The 22492-nt window shown below is 42.7% G+C and overlaps 1 protein-coding gene and 2 long non-coding RNA genes across 4 annotated transcripts in view; 2 read left to right on the plus strand and 1 right to left on the minus strand.

The window, feature by feature from the left end:
* The window catches only part of gfra2b (GDNF family receptor alpha 2b), a 116294-nt gene that overhangs the window by 13177 nt on the left and 80625 nt on the right, over positions 1-22492 (plus strand). The gene's annotated exons all lie outside the window — the stretch shown is intronic.
* On the minus strand, positions 6255-7303 carry LOC114149543 (uncharacterized). The gene is made up of 2 exons (XR_003596531.1): positions 6430-7303; positions 6255-6348 (listed from the first exon to the last, which is right to left on the minus strand). It is a non-coding gene; the product is annotated as an uncharacterized LOC114149543 (long non-coding RNA).
* On the plus strand, positions 13024-20912 carry LOC114149542 (uncharacterized). The gene is made up of 3 exons (XR_003596530.1): positions 13024-18283; positions 19806-20338; positions 20464-20912. It is a non-coding gene; the product is annotated as an uncharacterized LOC114149542 (long non-coding RNA).

Here is a 22492-nt window from a genome sequence, read left to right on the forward strand (position 1 = left end):
TGGGAGCACAGATGGAAAGAGGGGTGAAATATGGAGTTTTCCAGCCAAACCAGGAGACTTGACAGCTATGCTCATCAGCAACCTGTCCTGCTCACAGTTGTGTTTATAGTGTAGAGGTTTGGAGTTGTCATAACTGGATTTCTTTGTTTAATGACAATAATATTGACTCTCAATACGTGAAAAACCACTCATAATTATTAGTAGGCTAACTGATGAATAAAAAGTGCTGCATAAAGTACGTAGCGCTCTCTCTCCTCTCTCACCTCCCTCCATCTCTCTGCGCTCCCCATAAACATCCTTCTCTAGTATAATGGCAATCATATAAAAAAAATACATAAGAAGGAAATCTCCATAATAAATTCTTAGCTGTCTTCTCTCTGTGTTTATTTGCATACAGCACAGTTAGTTAGAACGCATTTAAATATCCTGTCTGAATGGCGCATTTAGAGCAGGACTCTTGAAATCTGATGGGCTGAACAACCTGTGTAGCATCAGACATCGTCATAGTGATTTTTTTTGTTCACTGGTATTGGTGTCTTAATTGTAATGTCATAGTGGTGAATTAAGACTAACCCCCACTGAAGGCCCAGGTACCAAATGCCTGCCACTGTAATAGTCTCAGTGGAAACCATCTTGGCGCTTGTGTGGAAGATAAGCAGGGCTCTCAAACTCCAGTCCTCAAGGGCCGCTGTCCTGCAACTGTTAGATGTACCTCTGCTGCACCACACCTGAATAGAATAATTAGGTCATTAGCAAGGCTCTGGAAAACAGATTTGCACAAGGAGGAGGTCATTAAGCCATTTCATTCCAGCGTTTTGTACCTGTGGAACATCTAAAAACTGCAGGACAGCGGCCCTTGAGGACTGGAGTTTGAGACCTGTGATCTACAGCCTTTCTCAATTCCACTCTTAGAGATTTAACCAATCAGTGCTAAGGAAAATGAATGGTGCTGTTAACGCATCATGGTGGTACATAGCTGGGAGGTGCATTTCTGTGTGATGAATGTGCCAAAGATCCTCTCTCTAACATGAACACAAAACCTATAAATGGCTGGGCATGTCATGATGGGTTAAGGTTTCTAGCCCACATGCAGAACACAAGACAGGAGAGTAAGAATCAGTTTAAGTGATTTATTAAGGTACACAATTATCAGAGTGTGGGAAGGTGGTCTGGTCCAGGGAATCAACTGTAACGGGCAGCAGTGGTTCACTGCGAGGGGAAAAAGCAGACTGGTGAGTTCAGGGGTCGTGGGAATATGGAAAACTCAGATGAAACACAGGTTGTTCTTACTTGGTGGTGGCTGGATCTGAATCTTGGAGGGTTACTGAGTATGTCCAGGGTCTCGGTCTCTAGTGGGTCCAGGAACAACGGAGGAGTGCGGCGGAGAACGGACAGGTAGGCTCGGGTGCAACAGAGACACAGAGGAGTGATTCGGCCGCCAGCCGTGGGGTCCAGGAGATACTTGCAAACAACGGAGAGGTGAGTCTGGGAACTCGGGCAACCAGTGGATACTTTCCACGGCGTCACGAGGGAGGTTCTGAAACCAAGGAAACTGCCAGGATCTGGTCAGCGGGTCCAGAGTGTCAAAGGGATCTCCTGAAGGCAACAGAGAAACACAAAGAGAATCAAAGGAAGGCTCAAGGCAACGAGGAACACAGAGACAGGGCTCAAGGGGGCTCAGAGGTACCGTGACTGGCAAACACTCAGGCGACGCTGGACTGGCGGTCAACTCCTTAAGTATGCTCCGCTGATGAGAGTAATTGATGACAGCTGTGGATGATGATGATACCACCGCACTCCAACCGGAACCTGTCGCCATCTGGTGGTAAGAGGTGGAAAAGGCGCACAGGAAAAACCCCACCAAGAGAACCAGAGAACCCCGGAACATAACAGTACCCCCCCCTCAACGGTCGCCACCTGGCGGCCTAGAAGAGCTGGACGGCAACGAGGAGCGATAGTCGGAGATGAGGGAACGATCTAAGATGAACGAACCAGGGATCCAGGAACGCTCCTCCGGACCGTAGCCCTCCCAATCGACGAGGTACTGCCAGCCGCGACCTCGCCGACGGGAGTCCACGATCCGGCGGACATCGTAGGCAGGACGACCATCAATGTCACGGGGGGGCGGAGGGGGTTCGGCCGGAGGGCAGAGCGTACTGGTCTGGACAGGCTTAATCTGAGACACATGGAAGGTGGGATGGACGCGGAGGGAGGCGGGCAGACGGAGACGAACAGCAGATGGACTGATTATGGCTGCGATGGGGAACGGACCAATATAGCGGGGAGAGAGTTTTTTGGAAATGGATTTGAGGGGAATGTCGCGTGAAGAGAGCCAGACCTGTTGACCAGGGGTGTAGACGGGTGCGGGTCTCCGCTTACGGTCAGCCTGGCGCTTATTACGTGCTGCTGTTCGGTTGAGGTTATGGATGATGGTGTTCCAAACCTTATGGCAACGGCGAATGTGGTGACGGACGGAAGTGACGGAAATACCCTCTTCTTCTGAGGGTAGCAGAGGGGGTTGATAACCAATGGATGCTTCAAACGGGGACATACCGGTAGCTGCTGAAACGTGGCTGTTGTGAGCGTACTCCACCCAAGGAAGGAATCGGGACCAGTCGGAGGGGTTGGTGGAGGTGAAGCAGCGGAGGGTGGTTTCAAGGTCCTGATTGAGCCGCTCAGTTTGACCGTTGGTCTGGGGATGAAAACCGGACGTGAGAGAAACAGATGCATTAAGAGTAGAACAGAAACTTTTCCAAACCTGGGAAATGAACTGGGGACCTCGGTCTGAAAGGATCTCTCGTGGGATGCCATGGAGCCGGAAAACATGCTTGACCAGGAGTTGTGCGGTTTGGAACGCTGTGGGTAATTTACGGAGGGGAACGAAGTGGCAGGCCTTGGAGAAACCGTCGACGATGGAGAGGATGGTGGTCATGCCCTTGGAAGGGGGTAAGCCGGTAACAAAATCTAAGGCTATGTGGGACCATGGTCGTTTGGGAACGGGGAGAGGTTGCAGGAGACCAGACGGAGGTTGATGAGATGTTTTGTTTCTGGAGCAGGTGGTGCAGGCTTGGACGTATTCACTGACATCTTTATGAACAGATGGCCACCAAAACGTGCGGTTGACTAGTGCGATGGTGCAGCTGATTCCGGGATGTGCAGAGAACTTGGAGGCATGGATCCAGCGAAGAAAACGGGCTCGGACTGAGGCGGGGACGAAGAGCTTCTTGGGTGGACAGGAGGCGGGTGTTGGTTCAGCTAACTGAGCTTGTTTAATGATGTCTTCGATCTCCCAGGTAACGGTGGCGACTGTACAGCTGGGGGGAAGAATGGTGGCAGGAATCTTCTCGGAATCATCGGGTGAGTAAAGGCGGGAAAGTGCGTCAGGCTTGACGTTGCGAGACCCTGGACGATATGAGACGGAGAGGTTGAACCGGGAGAAGAACAGTGACCAGCGTGATTGACGTGGGTTGAGCCTCCGGGCAGACTGAATGTAGGACAAGTTCTTATGATCGGACCAGACCAGAACTGGGTGCTCTGCTCCCTCCAGCCAATGTCTCCATTCCTCCAGGGCCAACTTAATGGCCAACAGCTCCCGGTCTCCCACATCATAGTTCCTCTCTGGAGGGGATAATCTGCGTGAATAGAAGGCACAAGGGTGAGTCTTATTGTCACGAGAGGAGATCTGGGATAAAACTGCACCGACTCCGGTGTCTGAGGCGTCAACTTCAACGATGAACTGTTTCGATGGATCTGGCTGAACAAGGATGGGTGCGTTGGCGAAGAGGGCCTTGAGGCGTGAGAACGCCACTTCTGCCTCCGGAGTCCAACTAAAAGGGATCTTAGATGAGGTTAGAGCAGTTAGCGGTAAAGCTGTCTGACTATAGTTCCTGATAAAGCGGCGGTAAAAATTAGCAAAACCAAGGAAACGCTGGAGCTGTTTGCGGGTTTCAGGTGTAGGCCATTCCAGGACTGCTCGGATCTTTTCCTCGGTTGGCCGCACCTGCCCGTCCCCTAATATGAACCCCAGGAAAGAAACTGACGACTTGTGGAACTCACATTTTTCAGCCTTGACGAACAGTTTGTTTTCAAGTAGCCTTTGCAGGACCATGCGGACGTGGCGTTTGTGTTCCTCTAGTGTCTGAGAATAAATGAGAATGTCATCCAGGTATACAAACACAAAGATGTTCAAAAAATCTCTCAAGACGTCATTAACCAGGGCTTGGAAGAAAGCGGGTGCATTAGATAAACCAAAGGGCATAACGCAGTATTCGAAATGGCCAATAGGGGTCTTAAACGCAGTCTTCCACTCATCACCTTGCCGTATACGCAGAAGATGATAGGCGTTTCTTAAGTCGAGCTTGGAAAACACTGTAGCGCCCTGCACAGGTTCGAAGGCCGATGATAATAATGGCAGGGGGTATTTATTTTTAATTGTGATATTGTTTAACCCTCTATAGTCTATGCAGGGTCTCAGGGAACCATCTTTCTTTCCCACAAAGAAAAATCCAGCTCCCAGGGGAGATGATGATGGGCGGATTATACCGGCTGCCACGGATTCTTTAATATATCTCTCCATAGTTTCTCTTTCGGGACGAGATATATTATATAGGCGGCTGGTGGGCAATGGAGCACCAGGCAGGAGGTCTATGGAACAATCATAAGGACGGTGAGGAGGGAGAGAAAGAGCCTTGGACTTACTAAACACTGGGGCGAGATCGTGGTATTCGGCGGGGATAGCGGAGAGATCAGCTGGATCCGCCTCCTGTGGTTCCGCCGGTGACGGACCTGGGGGAACGGCTGAGCGGAGACAAGATGAATGGCACGAGATGGACCAGGATTCAATATTCCTTTCGGACCAGTTTATTTGTGGGTTGTGGAGTTGTAGCCAATGGAAACCTAAAATTATGGGGGAGCTAGCTGACGGAAAAACAAAAAATGAAATAAACTCACTGTGGTTACCGGAAATGATGAGGTGGATAGGCTTGGTTTTGTGTGTGATTTGCGGCAGCGTCTTCCCATCAAGGGCGGTGACTCGCAGCGGAATGGGTAGTCGTTCAGTCTCTATTTCCATTTGTTTAACCAAGGATTCATCGATCAGGTTTTGCTCGCAACCGGAGTCGACAAGGGCGGAAAAAGGATAAGACTGAGTTCGAACCATGATAGTAGCGGGCAACAGTAAGCGAGGAGAGTCTAATTTACTGGGAAGGTCCGCCAACCCCCTCGCCTCTACTGGCGGACCGGGAGGTTTAAGACGGACCGGGCATTTGGCGAGGAAATGACCTGGAGAACCACAATAAATGCACAGGCGGGCAGCAATGCGCCGCTGGCGTTCCTCTGGAGTCAGGCGAGTTTGTCCCACTTGCATGGGTTCTGACTCCTGCGAATCTCGGGGCGGAGAAAACGCCGAAGCGGGAGCGGAGCCACCGAGGTGTTTAAATGGTTGGCTCCAATAACCCCGATCTCTAGTACGGGACCGGATCCTGTGATCAAGTCGGATGGTCTGGCTAATTAGTTCTTCTAGTGTCTTTGGTTCTTCACAAGTAGCCAACTCATCCTTAATATTATCATTTAGCGCGTTATAAAATGCGCTCTTAAGTGCGGCTGGGTTCCAGCCCGTAGCCGCAGCCTTAATGCGGAAATCGACGGAGAAATCCGCCACAGTTCTACGTCCCTGTTTAATATTCCATAGCTCTCGGGAATTAAATGACTTGTCTGCGTCTTGACAAAACACTTGTCTGAACTCCTCTACGAACTCATTGAATGAACAACTATAATGTGCCGGATGCGGGAAACGAGCCTCGGCCCATAATAAAGCTCGGCCCGACAGCAAGGACAGGACGTATGCGATCTTGGAACTGTCTTGAGAAAAACTTCTTGGGGAGTGATTGAAAGTGATTGAGCATTGCAGAAGAAAACCACTGCATTTACTCAGCTCACCTGTGAATCGTTCGGGCATGGGTGGACGGACTTCAGAAAACGTGGGTTGGATCACTGGAACTGGATCAGGATCTGGAGGAGATGTCTGAGGGGTAGAACCTCGAAGACAGCGGGTTAATTCAGACAACTGTTGGTTTGTTTCTGTTTGGATTCTGCTTAGCTCTCTTAAGGCATGTTCATGGGTCTGTAATAACGATTGTTGTTCTGATAATGCTCTCCGGATTGTGTCTGCTGGGCTGATTTGTTGGCCTGAGTGTTCTGTCATGATGGGTTAAGGTTTCTAGCCCACATGCAGAACACAAGACAGGAGAGTAAGAATCAGTTTAAGTGATTTATTAAGGTACACAATTATCAGAGTGTGGGAAGGTGGTCTGGTCCAGGGAATCAACTGTAACGGGCAGCAGTGGTTCACTGCGAGGGGAAAAAGCAGACTGGTGAGTTCAGGGGTCGTGGGAATATGGAAAACTCAGATGAAACACAGGTTGTTCTTACTTGGTGGTGGCTGGATCTGAATCTTGGAGGGTTACTGAGTATGTCCAGGGTCTCGGTCTCTAGTGGGTCCAGGAACAACGGAGGAGTGCGGCGGAGAACGGACAGGTAGGCTCGGGTGCAACAGAGACACAGAGGAGTGATTCGGCCGCCAGCCGTGGGGTCCAGGAGATACTTGCAAACAACGGAGAGGTGAGTCTGGGAACTCGGGCAACCAGTGGATACTTTCCACGGCGTCACGAGGGAGGTTCTGAAACCAAGGAAACTGCCAGGATCTGGTCAGCGGGTCCAGAGTGTCAAAGGGATCTCCTGAAGGCAACAGAGAAACACAAAGAGAATCAAAGGAAGGCTCAAGGCAACGAGGAACACAGAGACAGGGCTCAAGGGGGCTCAGAGGTACCGTGACTGGCAAACACTCAGGCGACGCTGGACTGGCGGTCAACTCCTTAAGTATGCTCCGCTGATGAGGGTAATTGATGACAGCTGTGGATGATGATGATACCACCGCACTCCAACCGGAACCTGTCGCCATCTGGTGGTAAGAGGTGGAAAAGGCGCACAGGAAAAACCCCACCAAGAGAACCAGAGAACCCCGGAACATAACAGGGCAAAGTGAAAGTTCATTTATAAAATTGGCTGAAAACTGGAGTATAGGCAATTTTTTAGAAGCGTCTTTGTAAACATGCTGCTTCATTATAAACTCAAATATTATTTAAGACTTTTGTATAGTTTTTGTCCTGGTTAACTAAAAAAGTTAATTAAATTTTGTAAACTACAGAACAATAATTGTTAGGGATGCACAAATACGAACATTTGGGCCATTGTTGATATCTGCTGTTAATACTGCTGCTATGGCAAAATTTACTAATATTTTTTTAATCAAATTCTTTATTTGATGATTATTCAATTAATTGTCAGAATAATTGATAGATTAATTGAATACTAAAATAATTGTTTACTAAAGGTCTACTACCATCCATTTCCTATTGGTGCAGGATAGCTAGGGGAGCTAGTCCCTAATTTAGAGCAGTCAAAAGGCAAGTTGATCACAAAGAAGGAAATCACATTAATGCAGCAGTCACATTAATGACAAACAACCATGAACTCACACAATTTAATGCAGCCGATTAACCTAACAATATGAATGAAGGGATTTGTATGTTTAGCTTCTACCTAATTTTTTATATTCTAAGTCAGGGCTGTGTAGATATAAATAACAAAAGGCGCAATAATAAAAAAGGCACAACTTTCTTAAAAAACCCATCACAATAAAAATGCATTTTTATTGTAAAATAATTTGTTTCTGAAAAAAAAAACCCTAATCTATTGAGGTGTGTTTGCACAGAAAATGTAAAACTTTCCAGAAAGAGCAACATGCCAGGAGGAAACAAGAACTCACATGACCGGTCACATCAAAGCCTGAAATCCAGGGAGTTTGAGGAAAATGTGAACATTGCTGATGACAGAATGAGTAATTTTAGAATGTGGACAGGAGGAAATGAAAATAGAGCAGGAGAGATCAGAAGGATCAGATCAGATGGAGGGTGGGGAGCGTTGGGAGCTGAGATCGAACCCCATTTTATCCTTTTCCTGGTTCCTGTTCATTAACTGACAGAATAGTGTCTCAGAGGGAGGCTCACCCAGGATTGGTCTATAAACTGCCTTCTGTGTAGACTGCTTGTCCCTCTGCTGGAGGTTTGAACTCCATCCAGAAAACCAGACTTTTTATTAGTTTTTCATCCATTTGGTTGTAAAAACTACAACTTGCAATAAATCTTTCTCACTTCATTGTGCTGTTAAAAAATGAAGGTGATGTTTGGAGAGCTGGTGTTGGACTGGTTCATCTCTTTGGCATTAAATATGTTGTGTGTGATGTTTGTTCATTGGTCAGTTAAACCCAATGTTAGATTTACTGGTCAATAAATCATCCCACAAAATATTGCAATAAACAATATTGTTTTCAGACCATTTTAAATAAGATACAGATAATGGCATAATAATGGAAGTTTGGCCTCTCAAAGATTAATAAATGTTATTTTTGAAAACCATAAATAAAATGTAGTATGAATTCTCTTAAAATAAAATAGTTCTTACAGATAGTATTTATACATGTAAAAAATAAGAAAAATAATAGTATGCATAACCTATTATAACAAAGCATGGTTACAAGAGTGTTCAGAGATGTCTTTGTACATAAAGATTGAGTGCCACATCACGCAGATGTTTGTCTCAATGTGCCAAATTACCTTTAACTTTATCTGGTAATTTCATCAATGAGGCAAAGTCAGGTTAAACTGTTACAACACTGCAAAACTTTTGCAGACACATTTAGTTGTGTCTACTATTTTCTGCTCTTTAAGTCAAATAAATTTAGCAAGTTTTAGATTTTGAACATAAAAGTATGAGTTTGTGAAAGACAGACTTAACTAAGTGAGTTTTTTCTTGCATATTGTGAAGTAATTATTTGGTTTGAATTTCATCATTAAGTTAAAACTCATAATTCAAGATTAATGGAATCATTACTTCAAGACTTGGGCCCTGATCTAAACCAGGCATCATCTTGTAATAGACAGTCCACTTTGTGAAGAAGAAGGGTCACCATGTGGGTGACCCTTCTTCTTCAGTCAGGTGTCAAAAGCCAGAACAATACTTTTAGAGCTTTCAGAAATTAAAGGAAATGTCTGGCAACAATTGTTGCTTGTGTAATTAAACAAGTTAATGGAAAGAAAATCTGAATTCATGTTAAGCCGTCAGCCGTGGCTACAGAATCTGACCTTGATGAATGGTGTTTCTGGACACAAGTACTGGTCACAAGAAAAATAAGTCAACAAAGAAGATGGTAATCCAGATCTTTATGATTTGAAGAGACAAATAAATCCGGCATCACCAGAAATACTGAGAGCTTGAGTTAACAGGAGTTCTTGTGCAGCAGTCACATACCCTTTCTGTAGCTCTTAGCAGGTCATTATCCCAGCAGGAAAGGCTCAGGTGAAAGTCATTTCTGCTGCAGAGTCCTCCTCTATTCTTGGTGCTTGTTGAGTTTCTGTCATTATCCTGTTAGACGAGCTCTGGAGTGTGAATGGGGCCATTTTCAATTGAACAGCATCCAGTTCTGGTTTAGAGACGGTTACTAATTTCCATCCAGTCAATCAAGTCAAATAATAAACTTGATTTATACAAATAAATCAAGTTTATTTGTATAGCACATTTCAGCAACAATGCAGTTCAAATTGCTTTACTTCATAAAACACAAAAATAAAGTCATAAAAACAGTTGAGAAATCATTAACAAACATTACATTTTGTCGAGTGCCATCATCAAAGTCATCAAAATGTTTCATTTATTATGGTTCTAAACTAGGTTTTTAGTCTCGAGTTAAAGGAACTCAGTGTTTTGGCTGTTTTGCAGCTTCCTGGAAGTTTGTTCCAGATGTGTGGTGCATAGAAGCTGAATGCTACTTCTCCATGTTTGGTTCTGGTTCTGGGGATGCAGTGCAGAACCAGAAGACATGAGAGGTCTGGAAGGTTGATACAACAACAGCAGATTTTTAAGCCGTTCAGTGATTTATAAACTACCAGTATTTTACAGTCTGTTCTCTCAGTGAAGGACTGTAGAACTGGGTGATGTTCTCTATATTTCTGGTTTTAGTCAGAACTCCAGCAGCAGCATTTTGGATCAGCTGCAGCTGGAGGATTGATTTTTTTAGGCAGACCTATGTAAACACTGTTGCAGTAATCAACTAAACTAAAGATAAATACATGGATGAGTTTCTCTAGATCTTGTTGAGACATTAGTCCTTTAATCCTGGAATTGTCATCCATGGTGTGTACATGCGTATCCTTGGAGGGGGCCCGTCTCCAGGGGCCATTGGGCAACAGGCAGGATATACCCTGGACAGGTTGCCAGTCCCATCTCTGGGCAGCACAGGGACACAGAACAACAATGCACATATTCACTCACTCTGAGACTACTTTAGAGAGACTAGTGAGTATGAGTCTGCCCTGTGGGAGGAAGAGATTGTATCTAGAGAGAAAGCCCACATGCATGGAGAAAGAACATGAACATTTCATGTAGAAAGACCCTGCTATGGATCTGAACCAAGACTTTCTGTCTATGTACCAGCAGGGGATGTACAGTAGACAACCGCACTAACTGTTGCTAGAACTGGTTGTTTTTGGTTTGATTTTTGATTTCTGGATGATGGATGATTGTTTCTAATGCTTCATTTCTGTGTGTTTTATCTTGTATCAAGGCCTGATTCTAACCCATGTGAAAGTGTCTAACCGTTTTCATCTGTGCTTGCTCTGTGTTCCTTAAGCTGTGCTACATTTGGGGGAAGATTAAACCACATGCCAAAGATTTTGGCAGATTTTTATGGAACCCTTGATAATTTCATATGTGTGCTTCTGTTGATCATATTTCTGGGTGTCTTACAAAAGTATTCATTAGTGGTGTTGTGATTGATGGGCCACCAATCATTATCTTTAAATTATTTAAAAAGTAAGTGATCGGTGTTCACATACTGTGGTCACTGTCTTTTATTGCCAGTCACAAAACCTGAACTGCCTCATACTTTGCAGCCTGCAGAGGGCCTGTGTGCAGTGCAGTGTAGCTCCTGGTTTCCTTTCCAGAGCCTTGTGGAACTTCTACACCATGCGGGACAGTGATGTGATGTTTGCATCCTGCAACACATGCAATGGAAAAGCACCTCACAGGGGAAACATGTCAAAATCCTTCAAACTACAAATTGAATACGACATTTAAAAATATACTCATTGGGCTAGACGACCAGCCGTTCTCAGTGGAGGAAGACACCGGGTTTCGCTGACTGCTCTTGCTCTTGGAGCCACACTACATTTCACTGGGATGTAAATGATTTACAGATGTAGCCTTGCCCATTGTCCTTCTTCTGTGATACACTATCTATTGACAACAATTTACACATTATAGCATGAAAAAGAACAGAATGCACACAAAAGTGTGTAATTATGAGTTTGTCAGTGATGGAGGGCAGTTTGCATTGTTCTGCACAGAGATTGTATAAGTGTACCCTAAAGGGCATTAATGTGAGGCCAAGCAGCAGGCGGCAGCAGTAGTCATAGCAACCTTGCTCCCTGAAGAGGAACATAAATCTACCAGGTGTACCAGTAAAAGTCCGCTGCCTGCTGTCAACTACAGCATAATAATAAAATTACTGTAATAATAATAACCAGCTGTACAGCTGTAATATTTTTAGTGAGCTGCTGGTAGGTTGAGAGTTACAACAATCAGTCAGTCACAAGGTAGCCAGACTGCCACAGTGTGCGGTGGCTGCCTGGTGGAGAAAAAACAGGGTTAAATGCTCAACCAGCTCATCAAACTTGCTAGTATCTACCTTTTGGGGAATGAAGGAATTTTTCCTAAGAAATGTACACAGCTGGTACACTCAACTCTGAACCCTCTATCATCCACCGACAGGATGTGCAGAGTCCGAGCAACTCACAGAATACGCTCTATTTTTTTTTTTTTTAAAGCAGAGCATTTTAAAGAAACGGAAACCTTAAAACCAGAAACTGGTCTGTGCCTTTTATTTATTTTTGGTTGTGGTTTGGTTGAGATCCTGTACTTGATTCATTTTATGATTCTCCTCTGTGCATTTAGTTATTTACTTCTTAAATTTCTATCAGCTGCAAAAAGCCTTAACCTTTTTCTTTGAATAATCGGGTAAAAGACAGACTTGTGAATGTGAAAATGCTGATGTGAATTCTTAAAACACAAAGCCATAGATCCTTACAGTTGCAGCCTTTTCAGCTGCAACTGTTGACTTCATAAGCTTAGTAAAGTAGTTTTGCCTCTAAGGGCTTTTATTGAACAAAACTGGGAGATACACTGCAGCTGGGTGAAACATTCATACAGTGAATCATTTTAGAATGCAGAACTTGCAAAGACATTTATGAAACACACAACTTCAGAAGTATGTTTTAGTTGTTACAATTTTATTTTGTGCCATTTTTCTAACTTTATGCGTCATTTTTAAACTTTAAAACTCCCACTTGTCGCTCCTGTGATGACAGGAAGAACAATCCAGGTGGTGCCACATTTCTCCAAAATCTGCTCCAGTTTCAAATCGCAGCCAGCTGTGTTTGTTTGAAGATGGAGATTAAAAGGCCGACAGATTAATACATGGTGCGAGTTATAAGTTGATTACACAGGCTCACAGTGCTGAATAAAACATCCAGCTTTAAAACATCGTGTGAGATTAAAGGAGGCAGATTTTCCAAAATGTCATTACAAGAAAATCTTAAGGCTGAATTATATTTACACTCCTTGCTTCCATCTGCCTACAGGAAGGAGTTTGATTCTAAATTAAAATGCCGATCCGTGTTCAAGGAAATTGAAACTTGAAAATTGGATACTGCAGATGTATCTGATATTAAAGTCTGTGGTGATCTTTCTGAGGGAATATCACAGCATTTTCTTGGAAGCAGGTATAACAAATAGGATTGACATTTTTGTTATGTTATTAAAATGAGATTTTTTTAGATGTGCATTCTCGTTAGGACTCATTAGCAGGTTTTAAAAAAATCTACTTTGCTCTTGTGCAATCTTGTTTATTTTGAAATGATTGATATCACTTCCTGTTTCATTTGCACACTTCCAGAAGACTCTGTGTACTACAAGTTCATGGAAAGCACTGAAGTCAAGCCGGTCCCCCTTTTGTCCTTTTTTAAGAATTATCCTCTAAAGAAAAGCGTTTACAAAAAGGTTTGTCAGCAAAGTTTAAGTTGACCTTATTAAGGAAAGGTCATGAAATGTGCATTATTGTCATAACTGAAAGCAAGTAGTACAATCATGGTGCTTTAGAGAACTCTTCATTTATTTTCTGAATCCATCCATCCATCCATCCATTTATTTCCTTATGCTTATCTGCAGTTGGGTTGTGGGGTCAACAGCCTCTCACCCGTTTTATAAGGGAGAGTCCAGCTGCATTGGAAACTCAGTTTGCTTATCCATGATCTTGTTGTTGCAGTCAGTACCCAAAGCTCATGACCGTAGGTGAACTTAGGAATGTAGATCGAGAGCTTCGCCTGTGACTCAGCTCTTTACCACAACACACTGGCACAGCCTCCGCATCACTTCAGACACTACACTGATCCACCTGCCGATCTCCTGCTCCATCTTTTCCTCATTTGTGAACTCAATTCAGAGATACTTCAAATCCTCCACTTGGGGCAGGACGTCTTACACTTTTCTGGCTGAAGACCATGGTGATGGAGGCCCTGACTTAACAACTACAGTACATTAGCTATGCTACAAACTTTACTTTGATGAGGAATGTGGTGGTGTTTTTATATTGCCAGATCTGGTTTAACATGAATAATAGGCATCTATTATGTGCCCATTATTAATATTTAGTTGTATTTTTCTGCATCTGACATTGCAAATGTTGGTAAACATAAACAAAAAACAAAACTGAAACTAAATGTTTTTATAAAGTAATTTTTTAAATAAAGTTTGAATTTTTGCATGTAGGTCAAAACCTACATACAACAAAAATGTATGTAAGTTTTGAACTTTGAAATGACCAATTATCGGTGTACTCCATGTATTACAAAGAACATGGATATCTCATAAGATTGTTTACGGTAACAGTAGATGGAAGGGATGAATGAATGCCTGAGGGGGAAGTTTATCTGCAGCCACTTGAGAGTATGAAAACAGCTTAGCAACATAAAAGTTGTCCAAAAAAGTGGAAAGTTTGAAGATGCATGTAAACAAATTAGAATAAAGCATTACATTAATATGAAACTAAAAACTAAAAGTGTCAAAGTGGCATTGAGCCAAATCTGCCTGAAGATTTTCTTCATGGAAGCAGAAAAATGAAAAGAGGAATTCTCAGAAATAGATCCAATTATAAAAACAGGCACATATTGTGTTCAGAATGGTATGTGCAGACTGAAGTTTCATCAGCCGACCTTAAGATTAAAAAGAACATTTTTCAATATACAATAATTTTTCTAATTACTTCAAAAGTACCAGCTGATAGAAGTAAAATTTGGACAGCTGGTTCAGTGAACTTTGGATGTTTTACTGAAATGGGTTGATTTAAAAAGCTTCAGGCAGAGCTGCCGACGGTGCAGGACTCCATGCGGTTCCAACACCTTGTGACCAGGTTTTATTTAAGTAATTGCTCCAACTCAATTGGTAAATCCTTCAGCTAATAGATCAGGTCAGTTGGTATGCCTGCTAATGTGCAGGTCTTTAAGTATTCTGTCCAATAACTGGCCCTGTGCAGCACCTAATCACAAAAGTATTTAGAGTTCAGCCTGTTAAATTCCACATTTAACTCTGACGTTGGTATTTAGCATGCAGCCAAATAAATGGCTAATTTAGCAGTCTGACTAATGACTGATGTGTTTAGCATGCGGGCTAATGAGCGAGCTGGAGGCTGATTAGTATTGCTCCACAGAGACACACCAGTGTTCTGTTTACTCATCTCATTCTCAGCTGCCTGATGGATACACACACAGAAACAGTTACTGGGATTTTGGCAAGTGGAAGTGTGTTTATACATGTGTGTGTGGTTATCTGAGTGTTTGTTGAGGATAGCAGTGAAAAATAAGACTTTGTGCTGTTGTGGTTCATTGATTCTAGTGAGGCTGATCCATGGACGCTGAAACCGCACTCATTATAATTTACTTAGTCCATTTAGTAAAGGTAGTTTTGTGTTCGACTTTCAAAAAGAACTGCAACAAACAGGTTGTTAAACTATTTATAGATAAATTAAAAAAAGAAATCTCTAGCAGGTGTTTTTTCCTCTATCTGTTAATTTACTATTTACAGTGGGTTCAAAAGTATTCACACCCCCAAAGCATTTCTATATATTTTTTTTACAAATGAAAATGAAAAGTGCAGTATGTAGAAGTATCCAGGCCACTGAGTCAATCCTCTGTGGAACCAGGTTCTGCTGCTGTTGCAGCTGCTAGTCTTTAGGGTTTGTCTCCACCAGCTTTGATCTGAAATTTTTGCCCATTCTTCTTTGTCAAACAGCTCAAGCTCAGTCGGACTGGAGGCATTGTTAGAGCGTTTGTGAACAGCAACTTTCAGATCTTGCCACAGATTCTGGATTGGGTTTAGCTATGGACTTTGACTAGGCCATTCTAAAACATGAACATGTTATGGTAAAGGTGGTTGTTCTGCTGGAAGCTGAATCTCTGCACCAGCTTGCAGTCTTTACACTCCTACAGGTTTTCTTCCAACATTGCTCTGTATTTGGCTCTATTGGGATGTCCGCTGATTTGCCCATGTGGTGATGAATAGGCAAATCAGCCTAAGCCTCTTCTAATCTTCTGTCTGCTGTGTTCCTTGGACTTCATGATGTTTTTGCTCTCCAATATTCTCTGAACCTCTGAAGCATGACAGAGCAGCTGGATTTGTTCTGACATCATGTTTCACACAGGTGGACTCTATTCAGTCATTAGCAGCCATCAGGCAACTTCTGAGAGAAATTGGCTGCACTCACACCAATTTTATTTTACAAATAAAAAAAAACAATTTTTTATTGGTAAAAAATATTTTGAATGGTGGATAATTTTCTACAATTGTGGACCTTTGTCTTGGTCTTTCATATTCAATTCCAATGAAATATACTTATGTTTGTGGTTGTAATTTGACCAAACATGGTTGTAAATAGATATGGAAAGGTTCAAGGGATATGAATGCTTTTGTAAGTGACTGTATTTGTTGTGCTTTTTGCAACTTTACAGCAGCTGGATCACATGTTCAGTGCAGAACATGACAGCTTCTTTGGTGACCTTTTGGTTGTTGGGGTTTTACAGTGCATTAAAGAGCCACACTCTGATTACTTAATCATGGTTTTATTAATGTCAGTAAACACACAAAACCTGATTCAGGAAGAATAAACTGGGCTTGCCTTCAGCATCACTGCTCATCATTTGCTCCCACAACCTGCTCCATGTTTTAAGCATGATGGTGAAATAAAATAAAATAAGTAAATGCTGACAGAAATGCTAATGGTATTTTTATTTGTCTTATTTCTTCTCTTCTCCATGATGTGGTCTTGGTATACTGAGGTCAGATTGAATCTGCTGATGCAGATATGCTCACACATTACAGAAACCATTCAATTATGACCATAGTTGGATATGTGAAACAATACAGTGGATCTCTAGTATTTAGTAAGGGACTACAGCCATCCACGAATAGATGAAATCTGCAAATACTTCCGACATCTCTACAAACAATTGCAACTGCTTGTTCAAACGCTAAATATACTACAATATTCATTAATGTACATGGTGGAAACCCCTTTGCTCTATGGTAGAAGCTAACATTTATAGTCTTCATTGTCTTGTCATTGACTACTTGTGGTGATACAGCCAATCAGCACCAAGGAAAATGAAAGGTACTCCTGGATTGGGTGGTTTGCAAACACCAGCGAATAGCATGTCAAGTGGCATTGCTTCCAGGTTTCTGCTTCCCAAGCAGCATTTTCTTGCAAATATTTTTCTACCAAAGTTACGTTCAGGAGAAAAAATCTGTTAAGTGGATTTATGAATACTGAGACACTAATAGACTGGGTTCCACTGGAGTTGCATTAAAACCCCCCCAAAAAACTGAAAATTAGGCTCAACAAACAAATTCCACAAAAACTGTTTAAATAGTTTAATAAAACTGAAGTTTAAACAAACTCAGACGTTTAACTTCTGATCTCAGAGTTGTCCCTCTGAAGTCAGAAGAGAGCTTTGTCTCCGTCTAACAGCCTCACAACAATTCTGATCATCTGCAGCCTCACAGTGGAACACTACCAAATTAATGTTTGCTTGTTCATTTTGGTTACTGCTGACATCATGTCCCTCAGGAAAAAAACTGACGTTTGTGGGTTCTTAGAAGTGCCAGCTGGTAAATTTCAGTCGACCTTGCAAAGAATGCAGACGCTCTGAAAATACATCTAGAGAGAACATCATTTCAGCAGCAAAAATCAACCCAAGAATAACTAAATGTTCAACACAGAACTTCAAAAATGTGAGTGTGAAAAAAAGGTTTATACTCTTATTTCCAGACCAGAAGGTTCAGTGGTATATCCTAAGTGTTTGAGTACTGGTGGTCCATTACCAGTACTCAATGGATCACCAGTCCATTGAGTACGGGAGCAGCCCCTGGAGAACCAGGGGCTGCTCCCTAGGCCACTCCTGGAAGGTTGATACAACCTTCCATAGTTTAATAGTTCCCATTAAACTATGGGACAGTGACAATAGTTTAATGGTCACTGTCCCACATGGGAATCAAACCATGTGTTTCTATGTATGGTTACATCATACATATACACGGGCTTAAATCTTTGACTGTTAGTGGAAAGGGAATCGAACCCGGGTCTGCCGGGTGGGAGGCAAGTGCTTTAACCAGTGCTACGGAGGTCACGTGACTTCTTGGGCCACATCATTATTATGTATATGAGCAGACAGGCGTCCTGAAAGCTGGAAACTTCTTTACTGCTTCATCATTGTGAGAGACACGACCGGCAGCACACACGGGCTTTGGTAGGAGTGAACGGTAAGTTGTTTTTAATGACTGAAAATTGTTAAAATGTGTTTATTCTAAGAAAAATAAGTAACTGCATTTTTTTTTTGGCACAGCGGTCACATGTCCTCACAGCTGCAGCTTGTCAACTGCACCGGCCATACAGAAGCAGGAGCTCTGCCACTGCAGGTCACATGACATGATGACTCATCTGTTTGATGGAGCAGGTGCAAGTTGTTAGCTGCTGCACTCATTGTGAGGGAGACGACAGAGCAGTGAGCAACAAGTAGAGAAACCGGAGCATTTTGCACGTGCTTTTCTTGAGGGAGAGACAACGGTAAGTTGTTTTTAATGGCTTAATAGCATTAAAATGTGTTTATTTCTGAAGATATCTAAGAGCACACGTGCCTGCCTGCTTCAAAATGGCAATGAGTGGCTGCCATTTAGTATCATGCTTGCCTTCTCCTACATTGCAGGCACTTAATCGTAAAAGTGTTCAATGACATCCATATGAATACTGACTGTGGGAGAACCACAGTGCTGGTTCTGTTGGACCTCAGTGTTGACCATGACATATTACTGAATCGACTGGAGAGTTGGGTCGAACTCTCCGGTCCAGTGCTTAACTGGTTTGAATCCTACATAAAGAACAGGGATTTCTTTGTTTCAATTGGAAACTTCTCATCAAAGAGGTCAAAGGTCATATGTGGGGTACCCCAAGGTTCAATCCTAGGACCGCTCTTATTCAATATTTATATGCTCCCACTAGCTCAGGTTATAACAGGAAATAATATTAGCTACCATAACTATGCAGATGACACACAGCTCTACATTACGATGTCACCAGGTGACTCAGAGCCCATCCAATCACTGAACAGATGCTTAGAACAGATAAATGTGTGGATGTGCCAAAACTTTCTCCAGCTGAACAGAAACAAAACTGAAGTTATTATTTTTGGACCTAAAGAGGAACGATCTAGAGTCAATGCACAGCTTCAGTTATTACAACTGAAAACCAGCGATCAGGCCTGAAATCTGGGAGTAGTGATGGACTCTGACCTGAACCTCCAGAGCCACATAAAGACAGTTACAAAGTCGGCCTTCTATCACCTGAAGAACATTTCCAGGATTAAAGGACTAATGTCTCATCCAGATCTAGAGAAACTTATACATGCGTTCATCTTCAGTCGTATTGATTATTGCAACAGCGTCTTCACAGGTCTGTCCAACAAATCAATCAAACAGCTGCAGCTGATCCAGAATGCTGCTGCTCGCGTTCTCACTAAAACCAGGAAGATGGAGCACATAACACCAGTTTTAAAGTCCCTACACTGGCTCCCTGTAGCTCAAAGAATAGACTTTAAAATACTGTTGTTAGTTTATAAATCACTGAACGGCTTCGCACCACAATACATTAGAGATCTGCTGTTGTATCAACCTTTCAGACCTCTCAGGTCTTCTGGTTCTGGTTCTGCTCTGCATCCCCAGAACCAGAACCAAACGAGGAGAAGCAGCTTTCAGCATCTATGCACCACAAATTTGGAACAAACTTCCAGAAAACTGTAAAACAGCTGAAACACTGACTTCCTTTAGATCTAGACTAAAAACCCACCTGTTTAGGTTTGTATTTGAAATGTAATCAATTACAAATTTATTGATGGAACTTGACTTAATGCTTTGTTTTGATTGTTGATTCTATGTTGCATTGTGTTTCTGTGTTTATAATGATGTAAAGCACTTTGAAATGCCTTGCTGCTGAAATATGCTATACAAATAAAATTTGATTGATTGATTAATTGTGATTTCACACCAATTTTTCATATTAAAATAAGTAAAACTGTCTTATTTCTCCTCATCAGTTTGCCTACAGAAATGATGCCCCCAAAGTCTCCTCCACACTGCCCAATATGTGAATATCAATTCATTTATCTGGGGAAACACCTGATCAGCAAACATTCAATCTCAAACAAGTTGGAGAAAAGAATATTAATTAACTATGCCACAGGGTGAGTAAATTTTCATCACCTCTCCTGTCCAGTAGAGGGATGTGACTTCAGCAAAACTCGAATTGACAGACATCTGGAGATTGGCCACCCGGAGCTAGGTGAAGAAAAGGTGAAGGGCATTGCTGATGACCTGAAAAGAAAGGTCACCATAGCCAGCCTGAGGACCCTCAGGCTGGCTATGGTGCCTGCCCATGCTTTCTAGCTTGGACATTGGCCATGATGAAAATGAGATGCTCCGGGATGTGTCAGATTCCGAGGCTCCCTCCAGCTCCTCCTGCTCCAAATGCACCAAAATGGCAGCGGATACTAAGGAGCTGTGGAGGAAGCTGCGGAACAGACAGAGGTGGATCAAGAAGGCCAAGGCCAAAATCAAGTCCTTGGAGGAGGTATGTAAAATTCTATAATATATTCAATTACTTACCTTTTTTCCAGATGATCCACAGTGAAAAAATTCAGATGATCTCAAAAGGCAGGCAAGAACATCATTTAATGTTGTCTTTTTATATTTCAGACAGTAGAACTCAAGGACACGGACAACTCCCATAGCCCTCCTCCAAGTGGGCAAGGTGACTCCACCACCACCCAGGACTTGCAGGAATCAGAGGACGCACAACCCACCACCCAGGACGCACCGCTAAAACGAAGATCGAAAAAGGGTCTTAATATTCTTCCAAATTGCAGCCCCATGTTAAAATGCATGCTGCTCAAAAAAAATGCAGAGGTACCCGCCACAAAAACGGCCCTTGCATGCAAGGAGGGTTGCAAAGAAGTAGTTTAGATCTTTTTTTTTTTTTTTTTTTTTTTTTTTTTTTTTGCATTTTGAGTTTGATTTTGTTTGCTGTGTTTTGCTGTGCGTGCTGTTTATATTGTACTTTTATTTAGTAAATTTTGTAATATAGTTTAAGTTCCTGGAAATATATTGTTGTTTTTGTGTAATTAAATGTAAATATTCTTGTTTAAGCAATGTCTCCCTTTTATTATATCAACCTGAGTTTCTGCCATGGAGCAGCATGTGTAGATGCTCCTAAATTGCACATTGATCAGTCAACATCCAGTGTCGCTGCCTCTGGAGCTTGACCACTGTTGGTATTTGGTAAGGTGATAGGTAGTGATGGCAATAGTGCTTGCCATTTTTAGAGGACTCCTGGATGATCCCGGATGGCTCCATAACCAGCATTGCTCTGAGAGGTAGCTCCTACAATGAGCTCAGCAGATGTGCAGTTCCAGCAGGTGTTTGCTAATTGCTCCTGGCTAGTCTAAAGGAGCAGAGTGGGAGTTCAGAAGCTTGGAAACTGCAGCTGTGGGGAGGCAGCACTTGGTCCCACCAAGTGTTTTGCACAGCTGAATGGTTGCCATGGGAGATTAAAGAATTTATCAAACATGCATGGTTCCCTCATTAGAAACATTGGTTTTTAATGAGGAAATAACATTACAACATGATAAGCTAAAAATAGTCAACTTTACATAACACTGCCCCTTTAAGAGTGCCCCGCAGGAAGAACCAAGGCTCTGATCTAAGATCACCTTGTGCTCTTTATGTTATCAAAGCCAGAAAACGTCCCATCAAAGGTTAGGGTCAGCCGTTTGACCTATGACTCATCAGCGTACTGCACAGGGAAACACTGACCCTCTGCCTGCAGACAGCATCCTACCAGCAGATTAAAGCTGCTCCTTCACACACGTACACACACGCCCTCACACCTAGACACGCACACGCAGTACAGTTTCTCTTCTTTTTGACTAGCTTTGGGTTTTAACTTTTCATGTCTGCAGTTCTTCATTTAATCTGAGTGTCCAAGAATTATGTTCACATGAATGCTCACTCAAATGAAATGAAAAATTACTGCAAATCACATGCCAAGGTAGGACAGTCTGATATTAAAATGATGAAACTAATATGGAATTTTTGGACATAAGGACAATTAGACCATAAAGATGACAATCACAAGCCAGAGATAGTATCAGTCCACCTCATCAGCTGATTTGGTGGATCAGATGATCATCAGCCAACACAGAAGTGTACTTTTCTACAACATGCTGCTTGTTTCAAAAGCACCAGCTTCCACATGGGAACATTTCCAGAAATGTTTTCATCCACTCAGAAAAATGACCCAAAATGCAATTATTTCTCCCTCAGACCTGTTGGTGGCGCTGAACCTAGAGTATGGGACATGGGCCTAAAGCCTTCGCCTGAAGTTAGCCGTAAACACAGCAAGAAATAATGAATGGTGAACCACTAAGGCGAGCTGAGTCTTCTGTAGAGATTCCTTATCAAAGGTTCTGCAGTAGCTGCAACTTTATCTCAAACATTCACTAAAATGCAGTTTCCATGTGAACAGATGATTCAAATCTTTCCCATTTTAGAAAAACAATGTTCCACTGAAGAAGTTAATTCTGGTTCTGATAGAAAGGTTCTACAGTACACAGTGTGTACAAAGCTGTGTAGTTGCAGACCAGTCATGGCGGCCATGCTGACCGCTGTCCAACATGCTGCCAAAGCCTCAGCACAGGCAGCCGGGGAAACTCAGTGTTGATGGCCA

Source organism: Xiphophorus couchianus, chromosome 8, assembly GCF_001444195.1.
Source record: "Xiphophorus couchianus chromosome 8, X_couchianus-1.0, whole genome shotgun sequence".
Lineage (NCBI taxonomy): Eukaryota > Metazoa > Chordata > Actinopteri > Cyprinodontiformes > Poeciliidae > Xiphophorus > Xiphophorus couchianus.